Source organism: Haliotis asinina, chromosome 16 (assembly GCF_037392515.1).
Source record: "Haliotis asinina isolate JCU_RB_2024 chromosome 16, JCU_Hal_asi_v2, whole genome shotgun sequence".
NCBI classification, from domain to species: domain Eukaryota; kingdom Metazoa; phylum Mollusca; class Gastropoda; order Lepetellida; family Haliotidae; genus Haliotis; species Haliotis asinina.
Window position 1 is genome coordinate 16801131 of NC_090295.1, and position 21277 is coordinate 16822407.

Below are 21277 nucleotides of genomic sequence, written 5' to 3' on the forward strand. Positions count from 1 at the left end.
TCCTTAATGCTCTATTTTCTGAATGCCTTTCAAAGATGTTTTTGTAAGTTAAGGATTGGCTGATCTTTCACCCAATTCATGAAGAAGTTTGCTTAAGTAAGTATCATAATACAAAATAGTCGTTCTTGTGACAGATTTTGTGAAATGCTGCCAGTATTTTTTCTCAGCACGTCCAGTCACTATTGCATCTGTCACTAGTGCATCAGACATTCTGGCGATTCATGTTTCATCTGCATCTGGAAACATGATCAAAGAATTTTGTTCTGTTTGATTTGAAAACAAATTTAAAACATATTTTCTCCAGGCTACTTTTTAACCCATCCATTGATAAAAATGTAATTTCATTCTCAGCTGTCGATATGCGTTACAGTAGATTCTCAATTGAAGAGGTTATTAAAGAACTTCAGATAATGGTATGTTAGAATTGTACTGACAGGTGATGAAAGGAGAAAAACCCTCATATTTGAGGGTTTTACGTTCCTATAAGTAATAACCCCTTTCCTCACAGCTGTTTTGATGATGTAACTTGTTCATATTTCATTTCATGTTTTGACGTGTGTTGCTCATCGCATTCTGCCGTGTCAGTCAATGGTGATAACATCACAGGAATACGAGAATTTTCAGAAATCTTATCTGCATCATGCTGCAGAGGTCCACTGTTTTCTTTACCAGTTTGTAACTGACACCACTGTCTGTGCCCCATGTCATCGGTAAAACCATTAAAAATGTACAAATGTGTCTGTCTGTTGACATGGAGTAGATGGTAGTGTGAAATGTCATTCATTTCATTGCTGTGTATTTGAAAATGTAATTGATACCAGTGACGTTACCATGGTTACTTGTTTAGAAGTCCAGTAAGCAATCTTTATTATCCATGTTGGTGTGAATAAGAATTAACAATTTATCTATGGACTGTGATGCCTTATGAATTGAATGAAGTTGTTAGATTAATGTAAAAACAATTGATAATATATATCTTGCAATTTTCAATAGCTTGTTAACATTTAATGACAATGTTTACTGTACCAGGGCTCCAGATAAATTTTGTCACCATGGATTTTTTTAACAGTCTAATGAAACTCAGTCTCAGTGTATTTTGTTACACTCCACCACTGAGTCTAACAAAACCTAGTAGAAGGTCGCGTCAGGTAACCTTTGAGCGACTAATGACCGTCCAATCAAATGAAAGACAGTTAAATAGATTTAACCAACCAGACAATGGCTACTATTTAGGGGATCGGAGGAACTCTCAAGATATTCAGGTCACTGACACAAATCTCTCCACAAACAAAACTCCGCATATAACACAGTTATTTGACCTGCAGTATATACGCTTTGGGGTTTCTGTTGACATGGTTACCATTAGCTAATATTTCTGCAAGATAACATCCTTGAATATTGCCAAAACCACTATTTTCAGCGACTGTTTACTCACCGTTGTCATGGTTGTACGAACGCCGTGTGTATCACCCGGAAGCGAGCGTAGGCTAAATAGCATTTGCATTCGTTCAGGTACGAAACCTTTTCGAGATAAAAAGTTCAAAAGGTGTGTGCGAATGTGTACTTTTGCGATTTGGTAAGCTGTGTTCTGATTGGTCAATCTCAAAGGTTACCTGACGCGACCTTCCATAAGGTTTTGTTAGACTCAGTAGTGGAGTGTAACGAAAAGTACTGAGGATAAGTTTACTTATCAGTCAATCAGTCAATTATGGATGCTTATTGTATACTTTGGGTATCAGTATATTCTTACTCCCCTATGGCCAGTTGGGTGTTTATACACAAATGATTTGACATGTTTTTGAAAGGACAAGTTGGCTTGAAAAGAAACCTGTTTGTTTTGCACATTTTCAAAATGAAAAGCAGTTTCATTCTCAAAACAATACAAATATAACGTGTAACTATTATATTTTAGCATGAATTGATTGATATGTTTTCACAATAACCATCAGTTTTATTTCCAAACACAATGTGGATTATGTCCCTTGAAATATTGGTCTAAGTTGATAAATAAATGACACTGTTGGACCTTAGGAGACCCATTTCATGTGATGTAGGAAAAGGTTTGTGGTTTTGGTGTCATAGTGTACACACCGTGCGAAACAGCTTCCAAACTTTACTAGCCAGGTGGGCTAGCTATGCATGAAAGTTACTAGCCCTCAACGTAATTCACTAGCCTGAAATTTGAATATACCCAAATAGCATTCCGATGTTGGCCCTACATAGAGACACTGTCTGTCAATGTTGGCCCAACTCCTGATACTATCCTTTGTTGAAGGATGCAGAATTAGTGTATCCTGCTGCTTCCAGGTTCTATTATAATGCTGGTTTTGTATAACTTATTCTTACTCAATTAATTATTAGTAAAGAATCAGGTCTGGTTAAAAATTGGCATAATTTTTGTCATAATTTAAGGGAGGTAACTGTGAGTTAAGTAGGTAAATAACCTCATAATCATGATAACGGCATGATATCTTTTCATTTATTTTGAGCTTGTTACTCTCAGTGAGATGTCGGTGTACATATTAAATTGATATTAACTCATCTGAATTTTGAGTTTGATTCATGCAATAAGAAAAAATAATACGTAAATAATGATGTTAAAAAAATAATAATAATAATAATAAAGGTTATTTCATTAATGTGTATTTTCTGTTTAGATAATTCTGCTAAAATCTTTATCAGGGGACTAGTATATTTCTGTCTATTTGTGTGCTGCCACAAGTGTGCAAAATATCGCTTAAACCCGCACCACCAATATGCACATGATACATGTACATGCGAAATTAGAAATATGCGAGACACAGTCTTGTTTGTCCATTATCCATTGCAGTCGAGTTCCTGTAGGTGTGATGTATGTGTAAAGTTTGCACTCAATGAGCAAATAATGACTTGTTTACTCAAGTTGAAAAGGGTGTTTTTGGTAATGATGCAGAATATTGTATACTATTTAGTTGTCAGAACTTGTATGCGTTGAACTCAAAACTAATTTGGGAAAAGCAATTTTGGTTTGCTTATTGTCTTCATTTACACAGTGATTCTGACGCTGTGCTGTCTGTAAGCTGAGAAGTCCAGAATTGGTGTTAAGATCAGATTTTATCATTAATTGGTTTTTGGTTTTGGGGGTTTTTTTTTAGATATTAATCACCACCAGCAGTGATGTATAGATTTTGGAAGGTTCTGTGAATATTCATCATTGTTTGAATTATTAGTGCTCCAGTGATTGAAAATAATGGAAAATCAATCAAGAGAAGGCTCAAGGATAATTACCAATTGTTAAGAAAACACATTTTTGATTAATCAGAATTTTGTTGCGTTAATACAGTACACTTGAATGAAGTAAATTAACCATTAAATATGACAAATACTCATGAACAACAGGGATAGAAATCTATTTGAAAAGTCTGTCAGCCATGAGGACTAGTGAGGACCAAAGTACTAGTCTACACAAAATTTTGGCAGTCCTCAAATTTCAATCGTTAACAAACCAAAAAATAAATTTGACTAAGTCAAACAGTGTTGGCAGAGGTGTCGTATCATAACAAGCAAACACACAGTATGTTTTGGCATAGTTTAATTCAGTGATGATAGATGGCTATAATTGTGCAACACAAAACAAAGTAACTGATGGTTCATATCGAACTCAAAGCTCAGAGCCCAATGATACCACAGAATATTCTGTTATGGATGCAAGCCCATGGACAAAAGTGACTTTTGAAAAGAGCAAAAGCCATATTTTCCACCAGCAGAATGTCCTGCTGCTGCTCCTCAGTGTTAGAATAATCAGAACAATGATCTGAGATATCACCAGTCTTCATCATCATCTCCTTCAGGAACTGCTTCAGCATGACCAACAGGCTCACTTACAGTTACAACCTCTTCACCAACAACCACATCAACGTCATCAACGACATAAGCTGCAGCTCTGTCTGCTTGGCTGTAACAGATCCAATGGAAGATGACATCCTCTTAGCACCCAAATATCATACCATCACTGAGAGCTCTTGATTGAAACCATCAATGCCAGGAGTCTCAAACTGCACTGATTTATGACTTATATACAGAAAAATGGACATCAATTAAAGCTCTGTGAATAAAGAGACCATGTTACGTCTCCCAACACTCATCCACATGTCATGCCCCACCAGTCTTTGTATGCAAGCCATAGGTACAACTTCAACTATCGGTTTTGGAAGGCTTGTTTTGGGGGTGGGGGGGGGTGGGGGTGGGGGTGGGGTTCTTTGATTTTTGTTTGTTTTTCTTTCGCTTTTCTTTTACCTGTCCACCATTCACCAACACCATTCAAAATCAGGCATGTAACATAAGGCAGCACTTCATATTATAGCTGTGGATACTGTCCTTGTAAACAAAACCTGTGGAGTCAGATGAAAGTTTATAAAATCACCACATATACATATGTAATGGAACATAGTGCAGGTATAGTGCTAGATTATGACCTGTGAAAAGAAAGTTTTAGGCATATATTTTAGCATTAAACATCATGTCCGAACGTCAAGTTCATGATGACAAAAACCAAGATGTCACTTGAATTAAATTACACGATCACACAATAAAGATGAAAATAGTATCTCATAATGTACATTTAACAACTTTAATCAGTACTGTTGTAGATTTTATTTTTCAATTTGTATAGTTATTTCCTCGAAATATTGTTACTATGCTCTTTGACAACTCTGATGTGGCTGAGAGCCGTGGTTTTCAATAGCATTTTAAGGGGGGTGGGGGGGTGGGGGTTGTGTGTTTGGAAAAACCCTTCTCTGATTGACCAATGCTTAAAATAGCAACCATCACACAATCCAATACACATGCATTTGTTAAAAATGGATGTGTGAACACATACACGCCGCGGAAACATTTTCAAGATTTGATGGTTACATCTTGATGAATCTGTAAATGATAATGTTCATAATTTGTTTGGCCCATGTGTGAAAATACATGTAACATCGAAATTATTGATCAGCCTGAGTGTCCGATTTTATAAGACAGTAGTCAGTCATTTGAAAATGTCATAGGACTAAGACCGAAGGCCGATGACCATCTGATACCTGTAAAATTGTACTAGCGCTGAGGACTAGTACTGTTAGAAGTTTTGGTGGTCCTGTGGGAGATTTGCTAGCCTCTGACTAGCAGACAAGTGTAGGTTTCGAACCCTGAACAAACATGCGCTCAACAGCATAAAGCTGTGTGCATTGTATTCATCATGTCCGTAGTTTCATATTCATCACCTTGGTAACCTGTCTAATAAATTTTACATCTCTTTTGAACGTAATGAGATATACTGAAAAATATTTGTAATATGAATAATGTTGTGGCGTAAAACTAAACTCACTCGCATCATAGTGAGTGAGTTTAGTTTTACGCCACTCTCAGCAATTTTCCAGCTATATGGTGGCGGTTTGTTAATAATCGAGTCTAGACCAGATAATCCAGTGATCAACAACATGAACGTAATGAGATATACTGAAAAATATTTGTAATATGAATAATGTTGTGGCGTAAAACTAAACTCACTCGCATCATAGTGAGTGAGTTTAGTTTTACGCCACTCTCAGCAATTTTCCAGCTATATGGTGGCAGTTTGTTAATAATCGAGTCTAGACCAGATAATCCAGTGATCAACAACATGAACGTAATGAGATATACTGAAAAATATTTGTAATATGAATAATGTGGTGGTGTAAAACTAAACTCACTCGCATCATAAGCCGTGAGATGAAGGATTGGATAACTGATGGAAATAAGACATATGTACATAATCCTCCATGTGGTAGCCATGTTGTAGCAAAGTCGTTTAATGATATTCTGCTGGTGCATCTGATGACATCTGATAATTATGTAGATATATACTCCAGGGTCTACTTGGGAGACTATTTAAGGTGCCCCATTAGTCGTCTCTCCTTCCGCATCCATATATATGCAACCTTGGCATTCTACATTCCCCAAACTAGCCATAGGATACATTTGTGTGATCCTTATAATGACTATTGATGCCGAATACTGTAATATCGAAGACATTTGCTTCTTTTCTATTTCTGTCTTGGACTTCGTTGACCTTCAAAGTAATCATGGTGAAGTAGCCTGATGGTTGAACTTGAATTTAACCGATGTCACAGACCTAAGGGTTCACAGATGGCAAGTGTGTAAAAGCCATTCTGGCTGCGGGGTCACAGGGGTAGGTTAGTAGTTAAAGCATTTGCTTGTCAAATAAGGGGGCTGAGTTTGAGTGCATACCACTGCACTCCGGATCCGCCTATGAATCCTGTATACTTGTGTCACTGGCCTTGTAGATACCCCACATCGTTAGCATGTAAAGCCCATCCTAGTTTAGTTCAGGGATTAAACATTGTGGTTAAAGGTCTTACACAGGGGTACCCAAGTCAATCATAGCTGAAGTAGATTCCCCACATGAATAGATATGAAAGCAGTTTTAGCCTGGGAGGTAGAAGGTAGCATAGTGTTTAAAATACTTGTCTGTCATACCAGCTTCAATTACCTACATGGTACAATGTGAGAAGCCAATTTGTAGTGTGCCTTACTGGAATATGGAGGGAATGTTGGTGCGAAACCATACCAATTCTTGTATGGTGTCTCCAAATTTGTCTGAACATTCAACATGGACCCTCACGAATTAAGTTTAGGTTCCCATATTCATGATGTCAGTTAGAATAGTGTGCCTTTTTTTCTATATTATGTGTGATAAATGATTACTTTTCTTAATTTTATGAAGTAAAATAGTTAATGTGCTTCAGAAAAACAAAATCCTTAAAATATGAAGTTTTCAAAATTTCTCAGAACACAACTACTTGTAATAGTTTCTCATTGAGAATCGGGTTGTCTGATGCTATCTTTTTGATGTTTTTTTAACTTGGTCATAAATCTTTGTTCACATCAAAAGAAAACAATAAAGAACCTTAATTTGTAAAAATTAACAATTTTCAATTTAAATTATTAAAAACAAAATGATCGGGATGATTACCATGATTCATCATCGATTAGGTGAAATAGGCTTAATCATGGTGGTTGACTAATAACTTCACATGGACAAGGAGCTCGTTTACCCAAAACCCATTTCTCACAAGTGTTTATTGTAGGAAATGAATTTCTGGTTAGGTAGTCATTCCCATTTGCCAAGATAAATACTCATGTCAGTCACTGGATTGTCTGGTCTACCTGATTATTTTATCATACAGCTGTACAGTATCTCAGCACAACATCAAGCAGCTAACAAACGATTGTTTGTAATATAAAAGCTTGAATACTACCATTATCAAGACCATGGCACAAGCATCTGCATCTTGTGGTCACAGAGCAAACATTTCAGAGGACAAAGGTTCCAACTAGAACAAATTTAACCAGTTGACCACAGCTGATCCATCAACAAACCATGAGGATTAGAGTATGGCCATATTCGATTCTTGGACAAAACCAGAGAAATCCTGCATCTTAAAATAACAAAAATGGCAGAAATCGAATCCTATTACACCTATTCTTTGATCTTTCGGGGTTAGACAGCCCATTAAGTTCTAGGGGATGGCAAACATTTGAAACCTGGTATTAAGGCTGGCCCTTATCTTGAAGCTAAGACGGGGAAGGAGCCCTTTCAAACAGGATTATGGTGCTATTTCTTTATGCTTGATTATTGGCCCCAAGCTCAAGACATATCTTTCTATTAGTACCACTGGTATCAGGACAGCCTGTTGCTTGCAAGAAGGTATGATTAAATGGACTTTGCCATGTAGGGAATCAATGGAATTCTGAAGAGGCAAATTAGCTTCAATTAATAAATAGTGGATTGCAAATTCTTTGTAATGAGAGTTAATTTGTACATGTTTTTCTATTTCTTGGTTTGCAGATTTTGTTAAAAATGCTTATTGATGGGGAGAATATAAAAATTACAAGGTATGGTTTTTGTTCTCTAATGCCCTCCTGTATTGAGTTGTTTTGTAAGGTTAACCGTAAGTTCAGTTGAAAAATTGTCAAGAGATTAATTTTACCAATTTTCATTGCTTTAAAGTGCTCAGACCCCCTAAATCATTGATGAACAATTGTCGTGCCTTATATTGAACGTTAGATAGGATTGGCTATGAAAAATATTAAAAGAGATCAATCAGTGTAAAAAAAAATATGAATCAAATATGGGTATAAATTGAAGAAGTACCGTAGAGCAAAAGAAATCAACATATTTCACATCAGTGGTTAGCAGTGACACAGATATGCTTGGCTTATTTATTAAGCAGTAAGAGCTTCATGAACAATATATTCAGCAGCTGGGGAATAAAGACATAGACTTTATGTATTGTGTGAGTAAATTAACTCTGTGTGTCATTACAATAGTTTGTGTCCAGTATTATCCAGAATTTCTAACTATTGATTTGGTATGCATATTATATAATGTGTTCATTTTATAGAGTGATAAATTTTTTGTAACAATTGTTGATAACAGGATTTGCTGAAATGTGAGATGTTGCTTAAGGCTGCACTTTGCAATATTCCTGTAATATGTTGATGAATATTTGTTACCCTGTTATTTTTTTTACTCTAAAATAGTCATTGCAGAGTTACCTTCTCCAGCAGAGCCAAGTTCTGTGTATGGATTCAAACCTCAGATTTGATCTGATTGCAATCCTTTATCTGTCAGTAACCTACCTACCATACCGTTAATGTCTGTCTTAAGGAAAGTAACGCCAGGCTATCACACTGAAATATTGTTCAAAGAGGTCTTTTTAACTGGGGCTAATTCCATATAAAATTTAAATTTGGAATTTTATGGGGTTTTTTTAATCAAAACAAATTAATGTGCTTAGACAGTTTATGTTTTTAAGACAAGCAAGATGTCAAATCATTTTGAATCCAGTCAAATTTGGTAGTTTCCATTTGTGATCCAGATTGTTCACTCATCACACCAAAGTTCCAGGCTTGACTCCCTGTGTCATGGGTACAATGTGTGAAATCCATTTCTGGTATCCCCTGCCATGATATTGCTGGAATATTGCTAAAAAAAGGTGTAAAACTGAAACTCACTCTGTCCAGGTCGAAATAGGTCATTCTGGCTTTTTTAGCAAAAGATTTTGGTTGTTGTTTCATATCATCTAATTTCTAGTTTTTGAAACATTTTATACGGGAAAAAAACCCAAAACAATCATGTTCTTAGTTTATCTTAAATGAAGTGACAAGGAGTTAAGAGACTTTCTTCATGTTCAGAAACTGCAGTTATCAAGACCCTGCCAAATATTGTAGATTTTATAGGCATAAGTGAATACATATGTTTCAGGGTTAGTTTGAAAGACTTGTTTCACATGGACTCTTGGATGTGTTCAATATTCACTCTCTCACTTTGAAACTGTATATGATTAAGAGAATTAGTGATATTACTATAAAAAAATGTGATTATACATACAGCTCTTTAAAAATATGTGCATTTTGTGATCTGTCAGTTTGTGTTGTGAATTCGAGTTTGAGTTAGGAAAATAAGTCTGTCATTTTGAAGGGAGGCCTACCATGATTTGTGAGCTATTTATGTCTGCTGAAAGTGACTCCTGTAATTGTATGTGATTTCTGATGAACTTGTAAACCATCCACTCCGTTATGTTAAGTCAGTAAGTCCTTTGCAAAGATTGTATTATTCTGCCAAGCCATGGGTTAATATTAGTGGACACGTCTGCAAATACTGGTGTGAAATGCAGGACACTGTCCAAACAAAATGTTCTGGTGTATGTGTAGACAGTGGGACCTGACTAGATGCTGCAGGTTGTGTGTGCCCACTCTTACAGTATGCCCCCACAATATGGCTGCTTCTGTAGTTTAGTGGATCAAGTGTCAGCTTGGGGAAGTAAAGTTCTGTGGTTTGATCCTTGGTCAGTAGCATACCAACAGATGTCAAGGATGTGGTCGAGTGGAAAATGTGTCAGCTTGGGATAAGAGAGGTCTGTGGTGAGAACCTCAGAAATATATCACCACAAGTTGTAAGGGATGTGGTCAAGCACACACACAAACCTTTTAAACACTTTTTAAATGCCATAAGCTTGAACTGAACATTAAACCCCATATCAAATCTTCATTTCACCGCCACAGTAGAATAAGCTTCAGCTTTAACACTTGTATGATGATTGTCTGTTTGATAGGATAATAAATTAAGAAAACAAATTATGATATCTTTTTGAACATAATTTAGCATGATGGAATGACTTCATAAATTCATGGTTTTGAGGAGGATACATAATATGGGTGAACTTCTGATACTTGCAGAACATGTAACTTCTCATGCTGGTCAAATTACCTTTATTACAAATAATATGGTAATGATCATTTCATATTCATGTTTGTAAACAAACAAGTTAGCTGTGTCACTTTGAACATTCCTCCAGATGAAATCTTTTCGGAAAGAATAACTCATAAAGCACACTGAATGTGAGGGTGGTTTGAGAATGCAGCAGTTCCATTATGTTCACTCCTCGTGCCAAAGGGCCAGTTTTCATTCCCCACATTGGAATGTGTGAAGCCTATTTCTGGTGTGCCCCGCCGTGATATTGAAAAAAAAACAGTCTAAAACCACTCTCCTTCACTAACTCATTCACTGTGTTTTTTAACCGATCATAAATGTGTAAATCTTTGCATTTCCCTTCTTTTGTTATGTTTTCCTTCTGTTTTTTATTCATCATAAAAAAAAAACTCAACCAAATAGTCTTCTTCTGGAGAATTACATAAAAAAAATAAGAAAACAATATCCAAACCCTCCACAAAGTAATTGTTGTGTTTTTGTACACATCATGCAAAAAATGCAAACAAATCCCAGAAGCATTCCATCACACTCTCGTTTTTCTCCATACTTTAAACTGTTTCCAAGAATTGTAAATGCACTTCACCTGTCCCTCAATTTGAAAAGAACTGTTTACTGAGTCCATGGAACTAGGAAAAAATGCCAAATTCATGATAGAAATTCTTTTTCCAGAAAATCTTTGAGCAGGCATTTCCGTGAACAAAGTCACGCAAAAAATAGATTTGATCTTTTTTTCATGATGAAGCAACTAACTAGTAACTTAAGTTTTTTACTTCATCCAGACGCAAAACTGATGTTTTATTCACTTCATATCGTTTTAGCAGTCAGTCTTTTAAAAAAGTAGCAGTATTGATTTGTGGTTTATGGATATGAAATGTCAACGCCAGAGATTAACCAGCCTCAACCAATGGCCAGAACAGATTCCTTGGGGCATGGAACACAAAACAAGAAAAAAAATCGAATGAATCACTCATAATCAGTGATGACAAGGGTCTGGGAGAAAAGTAAACATATTTTTTTCCTAATTCCAGCATTGCTGATGGTGCTATTGTACCAGTTACTAATGGTGATCAGTGTTAGATTTGGGTGGAATTTTGAGTGGGTCCAAACTGATGAACACTATGTTTCTGGACCCCTTCCAATGTTAAATAGATGGGCAGATGTAAAATAGAGGGGGTCCTCACTGAATTTGATGAGTCAAAACACTCCAAAACCCTCTCTTGAGCCAACACTTGGTGATCATGATGATGGGACTGTACTATTCCCACCAGCATACTTACATTTACATCTGAGGGTAACTGACACTTGTCTTGTAGTCTGACGTGGCCACGATTAGGCACCCATTCCCATAGTATAAAACATACCATTTTGACAATGATTTAAAATGTCAAATTAAAGCTTTTGGTTCCCATGTGAAACAGTAGTTCATTAAGGTAACAGAAAAACTAGTATGTTGTAAGTCCCTTAGTCTGTCGTACAGACCCTGAAGTATATATATCCAAGAAAGTATATATATCCAACGCAAGTCTAGAAAATGTGGCAGTCTAGATTTCCATAGCTTATGAAAATGAAGAAAGTCTTAGGGCTCCATTTCATTATATTATTTTTTTTCACCATGAACGTTTTTTCAGTAAAATATGTTCATTTCAGAGACTAGCTGTTAGTCTATAAGTCCCTATTTTCCCCTACTGCCTACTGGTTCTTTTTATCCCCCGCAACACGTTTTGCAGGTGGTATTAAAATGTACCCTGTCTGTCCGTGTGTCCATCTGTCCGTGCACATTTATCTTTTCCGGATCAGAACTGTTAAACAGTTCAATATTTCTTCACCAAACTTGACACATAGATTGGTCTAGTGGTGTACTGGTGCCTTTTGATAGTTTTTGAATTCTGATTAAAATATTTTTGGCATTTCCATGGCAACGAGTTTGACTGAAATTGGAGGTAATGCGGAGGATATAGATGACTGTGTCTTCTTGTTCATTTTAAATGTTACTATCAAAATTATATGTTTCAGAGACCATAGTTAGTTGAGTATGTCAGTTGTGGACTTTCATTAACTTACTTTCAGACTGACAGACACATTTAAAATAGACTTAGTTCCTGAAGTTTCAATTATTCATGATTTTCAGGGAGGTAAGATGGTGGTTGCATCTCTAGGCGAAAGAACAAGAACTTTCACCTCGATTACAAGATGGCAAGCCCTATCAGCAGAAGCCTTTGTGTTGGTGGTCTACAGATTCTTTTAAATATCAGAACGGACATTTCTGTTGAAAATGTGGTGTCAATTCAATGAAAGTACATGCATTGTTTATCACAAGAGATAATCATCCTTCAAGACAAAAGAGCAGACCCCATTAAAGGTCCATTAAACGTCTGTGTGGACAAAATGGTGATTGTGTTGGAAGGTCAGACGAAGTTGACAGAGTGCTCGGCTGTGATGTAATGCAGACGCTTTAGGAAGACAGTAGTTTAATTCCAGCCCTAATTTGATGCATGTGTTGTGAAGTTGTTTCATGTTGTGTGGAAGGTAGGATGTGAGCTTCCTTGGTCCCTCCCTTTTTTACTTTGTGCACTTTGTGTAAATTCTAATTTTAGAGAACATGATTGAGAAACTTCAGCTTGATAATCATTCAATAGTCCCATGATGGGTTGTAAACTTTTTGTGTGATTAATGGTGGTTCTTGTGATGATCGAAATAGTCTAAGTATTCAAAATAGTTATCAATTCTGAAAATCCCAGGTTTTCCATTTATTGGAATGTTGTTGTTAAAATAACACACTAGAATGAAGTAAACTAACCATTAAATTTGACTTATATTCATGAGGAAACATACACTCAACAGCCTAAAACTATGTGCATTGTAGTCATAGTTTCGTGTTCATCACTGTGGTAAACATCACTGTAACTTGTCTATGAATGCATCTGTGGTGACAGAAATGAGATATACTGACATAAGAGTGACAAATATTTTGATTTTAACCATTTATATTGTTTAATTACAATTCCAGTGACTTTCCTTTTAGAATAAAATGGGGGAAGACCCAACAAGTTGATGATTACATTAAGTCTGTATATATTTCGATCATAATCGATAATCGTTCACAAGCACTCGATAATCGATAATGGATTTGGTTTCCAGTTCCCAACACAAATGATTTATTTTGTCTTGAAAATTACAGAAATAAAGAAAATTGACAATTTTGGAGCACAGTCTGCCCACATATGCTCCATCATTCATTCCATCCTTCTTACTTTCCTTGCCCATCTCAATCTTTATTTGTGATTTTAAAGTCTGCATTATTGTTTGTGTAACCGAATGGTCTGAGGTGCATAGATTCATTGTAAAGGATTTAGTTCCCTTGCTTGTGTCAGGATCTGCTGATGGTGGTTTTGAATGAAGATTCACCTAGATTAGCCCTTTGCCCCTGTAGGAGTGAAAAAGTTTACTTTTACACCCCTTGTTTGCAACCATCCATCACGACTGAAGATCCCAGAATTGGGCTTCACACATTGTACCCATGTGGGGAATTGAACCTGGGTCTTTGATGTGACATGTGAACACTTGAGCCTGAGCCAGTGGGCTACTTCAGAGAATGTCCATGCTTTATCAAGTTGATGATGTCTCGTGTGGATATTTTTCACTGTTTCTTCAGACATTAAGCTGCCTTGTTAAAACTGCTTTTAATGAATCGCTCATTTCTGATGTACCTGGCCATGATATTGCTGGAAATATTGCTAAAAGCAATGTAAAATCAAACTACTCACTCACTCACTCACTTTTCAGGGTCCCATGCTTGCAGCAAGAGGGAACTATCTGAACTGGCTTGTCAGTGTTGCTTGCTGATTGATTCACGTCATTGTGTCAGATTGATTCACTTCATTGTGTCAGATTCATTACTTCATTGTGTCAGATTGATTCATGTCATTGTGTCAGATTGATTCACCTCATTGTGTCAGATTCATTACTTCATTGTGTCAGATTGATTCATGTCATTGTGTCAGATTGATTCACTTCATTGTGTCAGATTGATTCATGTCATTGTGTCAGATTGATTCACTCCATTGTGTCAGATTGATTCAATTCATCATTTCAGATTGATTGGAATGATTCACTTCATTGTGTCAGATTGATTCATGTCATTGTGTCAGATTGATTCACCTCATTGTGTCAGATTCATTACTTCATTGTGTCAGAATGATTCACTTCATTGTGTCAGATTGATTCACTTCATTGTGTCAGATTGATTCACTTCATTGTGTCAGATTGATTCACTTCATTGTGTCAGATTGATGCTAATGATGCAGTTCACTGGATTGTCTTGTCCACAATCAGTTTATGCAACTCCATCCCACATCTGGCAAATTGCTGTGTTAAACAGCAAGCGTAACGAAGACTGATTTCCTCTAAGGGACATCATGTTTTGTTTACGAGCTCTCTAATCGTTCAGAATGATCAGATTTTAACACCTGGTATTGGTGAAAAGTAGAAATATATGTTCAGAGTCAGGCACCATAGTTCTTGTTGAAATGTGTAACAATGTCACCAAATGTTGACAGCAAATGAAGCATATTAACAATTAAATTCTGAACCTATTTTGGACAAATCAAACAGTTTCCACCTGAACAGCTAATTAAACATATGTTTTGAAAGATATCTTCATGTACCCGGTTTTTGGATAGATAAGAATACTGTGCTATGGCGCGGATGAATAAATAACAAGAGAACTCCAAACCTGTTTCTTACCTTTAGATTATTGATTTCATGAGGGATCAAATCAACACAATTCCCGATCTCCATCGAGTCCTTGATAAACAGTCGCCGCCATTGTTCAGCTGGGAGACTCCTGATTGATGAGAGTGACGTCATCTATTTTCAGACACATGATTGGTCCATGTGTCAGAGGGGATCCCCAGAATGTATGACAGCATATTGGACACTGTTCACAAAAGAAATCGTCAAAGCCTGCATTAACAAACAAAACATGTCCAAATTTGAAGTTCTGTTATGAATATCACAGCTCTTTAGAAACAGCAACATATTTAAACTGGCTGACAATCTTTTTTCACTCCTCTTTCTCGTTGTGACATGGACACCATAACTCTGAATTTCGACGAATTGTTTTGATCGGAGTGCAAAACTGTAGGTGGACCCAGTGTTTACAGCTAGGGTGTGTGCATTCCGCCCATTTCACAAAAATAAGTGAGACACAGTTTTTCACCTCTAAAGGCTGAAATAAGTTGCACTGGCAGCAAACTTTGTCATCGTCATCATTGATCTCAGAGTCGAAGTAGCATATGTCAACTACCGTTGTTTGGCATCTATTCTGCAAAGCAATTCTTGAAGTTGGGTTGGGTTGGGGATTACACTTCTCACATGTTTTTGTGGATGATCTTGAATATTCTGCACTGTTACTTCAGGCCACCTTTTCAAAAACCCAGAAAAAACAGTGAAGTAACAGTGGTTTGTTGTCATCTTTCTTACCGCAAGATCTGATGCAATAGTTGCAACACTGTGTCTTGTGTAGCCGTATCCAAAAGATTACATACTCAGTACAGTACCAACATCTCTTCCTTGTCCTTAGATAACAAAGGCTCTGGTCCCGATGAGTTACAAGACATCTCAATCCTTCCACTAACCCTGTCATGTAAAGTGCTAGAAGACTTTTCTGATGCTCATACCACCCTCAGTCACAGCATTGTATGCCTTGGATATTGAATCATGGGAATAATTCCTGTAATTAGACGTGTCCGGCCTAGGACACACCTTAAAGTGGATTGGAAAATCATATTTTGAGGAATTCCAAATGTGAAATATCAAAATCGGGATAAGAGATGACCCTACTGATATTCCATACATTTAAAATTTACACAGAGTTTCCTCCCTCTAGTGTCACGGGACTTTTAGCATAGTTTGTCAACATAGCAGACGACACACGTCTTCGAATTTCACACACGTTGTTAATCAAATGCAGATGTTTAAACTGTTCATGCCTTTACAGAGAGTATCTAGGGATCAAGTAAGGTACATTTTCAATAATTTTGATGCTGTACTTACGTTAGGAAGTTTTACTTGAAACATTTTGCCGGAGTGACAGACGAAGTGACACCTGTGCTGTCAGTACCTTTGATGACATCACATCACGAGAAATCGCTATTAAAATGACTGTCCGAAAATCAGAGTCCAAAAACCGGGTATGGTACGATAATTTCTTGTTCACCTCCATTAGTTGCTCATTGATGCTAGCATAGATGAATATTCTGATGACGATACAGTTGTGTCATAGTTTGTTTAGATTCTTGATGGTCTGTCTAGTCACCATATTGCCATGTTACTTTGCCCACATCCCAAGCCTGCCTGCAATGCTAAATGAAGCAAGTATAAATTTCAATCACTTCTGAATCTCTCTGGTCACCCTGCGGTTCCTATTCATGACCTTTCTGCACATGTTTAGCGTGAAGCTTGGGATATAGTATTAGGCTCTGTACGCCGTCTGTACGTATGTATGAATTGGAATATCTTAAAAACCATACTCTAGATTCTTTTCATATTTGGTACTTAGGTTCATCATAATAAAAGACAGGTTCCAGTCAGGTTTGGTGACCTTGACCTTAATTTCAAGGTCACAAGGGGACTTTAAAATCTTACCCTTGTCAACAAGCGAAACGAACCATTCCCAGAATTTTCTTTATGTTCAATACAAATCATTCAGGAAAGGTACGGGGCCCAGTCAGTTTTGGTGACCTTCACTGAACTTTTAAGGTTATTGCTACACTGAAGATTTCAGCATGTAAGCTACATGTTAAGCTTGTCAGTAAGATATCTCGAGAACCATTCTCTGGATTTTCTTTATGTTCACCACGAATCTTACTCTAGGGAAGGCACAGGGCCCTGTCGATTTTGGTGAGCTTCACATAATTTTTAAGGTCATGGCGACACTTTGAAAATTTCAACATGTTAAGCTGCATGTTAAGCTTGTCAGCATGATATCTCTAGAACTGTTCTCTTGATTTTCTCCGCTTTCGACATCAAGCTTCATAGGGAAGGTGCAGGTCCTAGTAGATCTTGGTGACCTTCACTTTATGTTCAGGGTCACAGAGACATTTAGATGATTTCAGCATGTTCAGCATATCAACACAATATCTCAAGAACTGGTCACTGGATCAGCTTATTCATCACCAAGCTTCAACTTGGGAAGGCACATTTAACTTCATCTTAAACTACTACCTTGATTTTCATTACTTTAATTTTCTTTTACTTTAAGTTCAATTTGATCTGCTGTGGGGGGTTATTATGTCACCTTAGGGACAGTGCTTGTTTTAAATGGGTTTAATTATTTGTTGCTATTGAACAAGACTAAGAGAGACTAAGCGTAAGTCAAAGCACATGCCTGACCTTTGTAAATTGTATATTTGTATGATTATCCATAAATGACCCGAACAAACACTTGTTTTCATTCTCTGGATATATCCAGTTATGAGACCTTTTCATTAAAACATGATATATGTGCATCAACAGTTTTATTAACTTTGTCAGTTTTTGGAAAATACTGAAAATGAGCTGTTTCATTGTTTTTTGATCAGAAATAAGAATGATATGGGACAACTGTTTCAAAATATTGGAAACCTCCAACATTTTTATTTCCCCCATGAACCATAAATTCAATCCACGAAGGACATGATAAAGACAATTTCTGGAGAATTATTCTCAAAGTGGCAATTCCAAAGGCTATTTGGCATCATCAGAATCATTAACTGCTTTTATTCAGCTGCAATATTTCACTGGATTAAATGCTTTCATTTGAAAGCATGTTTTCTTTCCTTGATAGCTAGTTGATCTTTCACCAAACACACATCCATAATTGAATAGTTTGGGCATTTAGTGGTCTATCGACATCATGTATTAGGAGTTTTCTGAGAAGTCGACACCAGTCGAATGTCCCAACTGAGGTTCTTTAATGAAGCATGAAATTGAAAATATTAGTTGAATGAAATATAGTATCTGTAGATCAAAAATCAAGTGAGGCTTGCGTTACTCAGAGAGTATTAGCAGCAGTTCAAGGATGCAAGGGATTATGTATATAGAGATCGGTAGTGTGGCTTTGATTTATTAATAGTGAATATTGAATGACAAATTGGATGTTATCAAATTCCAGTTCCTGTTTAGTATCAAAGTCTTTCTGATGTCCATGGTGCTGTTTTGATGGTTTTATGGTTTGTGAACAGATCATCTCAATGTTCTGAATGATTCTGAAGTGGTTACTTTTGAAAACAGGATCACTGACTGTCAGTTTCTGTCTGTGTAAGAGTTGGGCAAATTAGTAGCCTGTGATATGAGAAACCTGATTTGAATGGAAGGTAGAACAATATGGTTCAAGATGGATTAATGTAATCATGATCTCATGACTTTTGTCATATTTCATGAAAGATGAAATATGAGTGGGATTGAGTCTGATGTGAATGTTGATAAAAGTGAAGTGAGATTCTGATGTGACACTCTGTAAAGTGGGTTGTGTATCACTCTGTAAAGGGTGTACATGTGTGAGATGGGCTGTGGGATTGTGTGACATTCTGCGAAGTGGGGTTGTGTGTTCCTGTGTGAAGTGGGGTTGTGCGCCACTCTGTGAAGTGGGGTTGTGTTAGCCTGGTTGATGTAGGATATGTGTTCCTGTGTGAAGTGGGGTTATGCATCACTCTGTAAAGGGTGTACATGTGTGAGATGGGGTGTGGGGTTGTGTGACATTCTGCAAAGTGGGGTTGTGTGTTCCTGTGTGAAGTGGGGTTGTGCGCCACTCTGTGAAGTGGGGTTGTGTTAGCCTGGTTGATGTAGGACATGTGTTCCTGTGTGAAGCGGGGTTGTGTATCACTCGTTAAAGGGTGTACATGTATGAGATGGGGTGTGGGGTTGTGTGACATTCTGCGAAGTGGGGTTGTGTGTTCCTGTGTGAAGTGGGGTTATGCATCACTCTGTAAAGGGTGTACATGTGTGAGATGGGGTGTGGGGTTGTGTGACATTCTGCAAAGTGGGGTTGTGTGTTCCTGTGTGAAGTGGGGTTGTGCGCCACTCTGTGAAGTGGGGTTGTGTTAGCCTGGTTGATGTAGGATATGTGTTCCTGTGTGAAGTGGGGTTGTGTATCACTCTGTAAAGGGTGTACATGTGTGAGATGGGGTGTGGGGTTGTGTGACATTCTGCGAAGTGGGTTTGTGTGTCCCTGTGTGAAGTGGGGTTGTGCGCCACTCTGTGAAGTGGGGTTGTGTTAGCCTGGTTGATGTAGGATATGTGTTCCTGTGTGAAGTGGGGTTGTGTATCACTCTGTAAAGGGTGTACATGTGTGAGATGGGGTGTGGGGTTGTGTGACATTCTGCGAAGTGGGGTTGTGTGTTCCTGTGTGAAGTGGGGTTGTGCATCACTCTGTAAAGGGTGTACATGTGTGAGATGGGGTGTGGGGTTGTGTGACATTCTGCGAAGTGGGGTTGTGTGTTCCTGTGTGAAGTGGGGTTATGCATCACTTTGTAAAGGGTGTACATGTGTGAGATGGGGTGTGGGGTTGTGTGACTTTCTGTGAAGTGGGGTTGTGTGTTCCTGTGTGAAGTGGGGTTATGCATCACTCTGTAAAGGGTGTACATGTGTGAGATGGGGTGTGGGGTTGTGTGACATTCTGCGAAGTGGGGTTGTGTGTTCCTGTGTGAAGTGGGGTTGTGCGCCACTCTGTGAAGTGGGGTTGTGTTAGCCTGGTTGATGTAGGATATGTGTTCCTGTGTGAAGTGGGGTTATGCATCACTCTGTAAAGGGTGTACATGTGTGAGATGGGGTGTGGGGTTGTGTGACATTCTGCGAAGTGGGGTTGTGTGTTCCTGTGTGAAGTGGGGTTGTGCGCCACTCTGTGAAGTGGGGTTGTGTTAGCCTGGTTGATGTAGGATATGTGTTCCTGTGTGAAGTGGGGTTGTGTATCACTCTGTAAAGGGTGTACATGTGTGAGATGGGGTGTGGGGTTGTGTGACATTCTGCAAAGTGGGGTTGTGTGTTCCTGTGTGAAGTGGGGTTATGCATCACTCTGTAAAGGGTGTACATGTGTGAGATGGGGTGTGGGGTTGTGTGACATTCTGCGAAGTGGGGTTGTGTGTTCCTGTGTGAAGTGGGGTTGTGTGCCACTCTGTGAAGTGGGGTTGTGTTAGCCTGGTTGATGTAGGATATGTGTTCCTGTGTGAAGTGGGGTTATGCATCACTCTGTAAAGGGTGTACATGTGTGAGATGGGGTGTGGGGTTGTGTGACATTCTGCGAAGTGGGGTTGTGTGTTCCTGTGTGAAGTGGGGTTGTGCGCCACTCTGTGAAGTGGGGTTGTGTTAGCTTGGTTGATGTAGGATATGTGTTCCTGTGTGAAGTGGGGTTATGCATCACTCTGTAAAGGGTGTACATGTGTGAGATGGGGTGTGGGGTTGTGTGACATTCTGCGAAGTGGGGTTGTGTGTTCCTGTGTGAAGTGGGGTTGTGCGCCACTCTGTGAAGTGGGGTTGTGTTAGCCTGGTTGATGTAGGATATGTGTTCCTGTGTGAAGCGGGGTTGTGTGTTACTCTGTCATATGGCGTTGTGTGAGCCAAGGTGATGTGGGGTTGTGTGTTTGATTGAGGTTGTTTTCTTCTTATTGTGATATGAAAATTGGTAGCATGCAGTGTCACTGACAATGCTTGAAAAATGGTACTTGTTGTTGACCAGCCTAGTTGGTACTCATATCTATGGGGATGACAGCTGGATCGTTCATTGATCAGTTGTTATATTGACTCAGTCAGAGCAGGGTATTTACAGGTTAATCACCCTCACAGGGTTTTTACTGAAATATTGAAAGTTTTTTTAAATAACTACAGTAGTCAGGGTGATTAAATGGCTTACGCCATGAGGGTATGCTATTTGATATGTGTGTAATGGATTAGACATGATGAAGATTATAAAAAAGTACAGTTTCATGTTTTTAAAATAGAAATAAT

At 37.9% G+C, this 21277-nt stretch overlaps 2 protein-coding genes across 3 annotated transcripts in view; both read left to right on the forward strand.

Moving 5' to 3' along the window:
* Nucleotides 1-21277, forward strand: part of LOC137268878 (short-chain dehydrogenase/reductase 3-like) — a 308772-nt gene that overhangs the window by 48676 nt on the left and 238819 nt on the right. The window lies entirely within an intron of this gene.
* Nucleotides 1-21277, forward strand: part of LOC137268873 (D-glucuronyl C5-epimerase-like) — a 307371-nt gene that overhangs the window by 12634 nt on the left and 273460 nt on the right. The gene's annotated exons all lie outside the window — the stretch shown is intronic.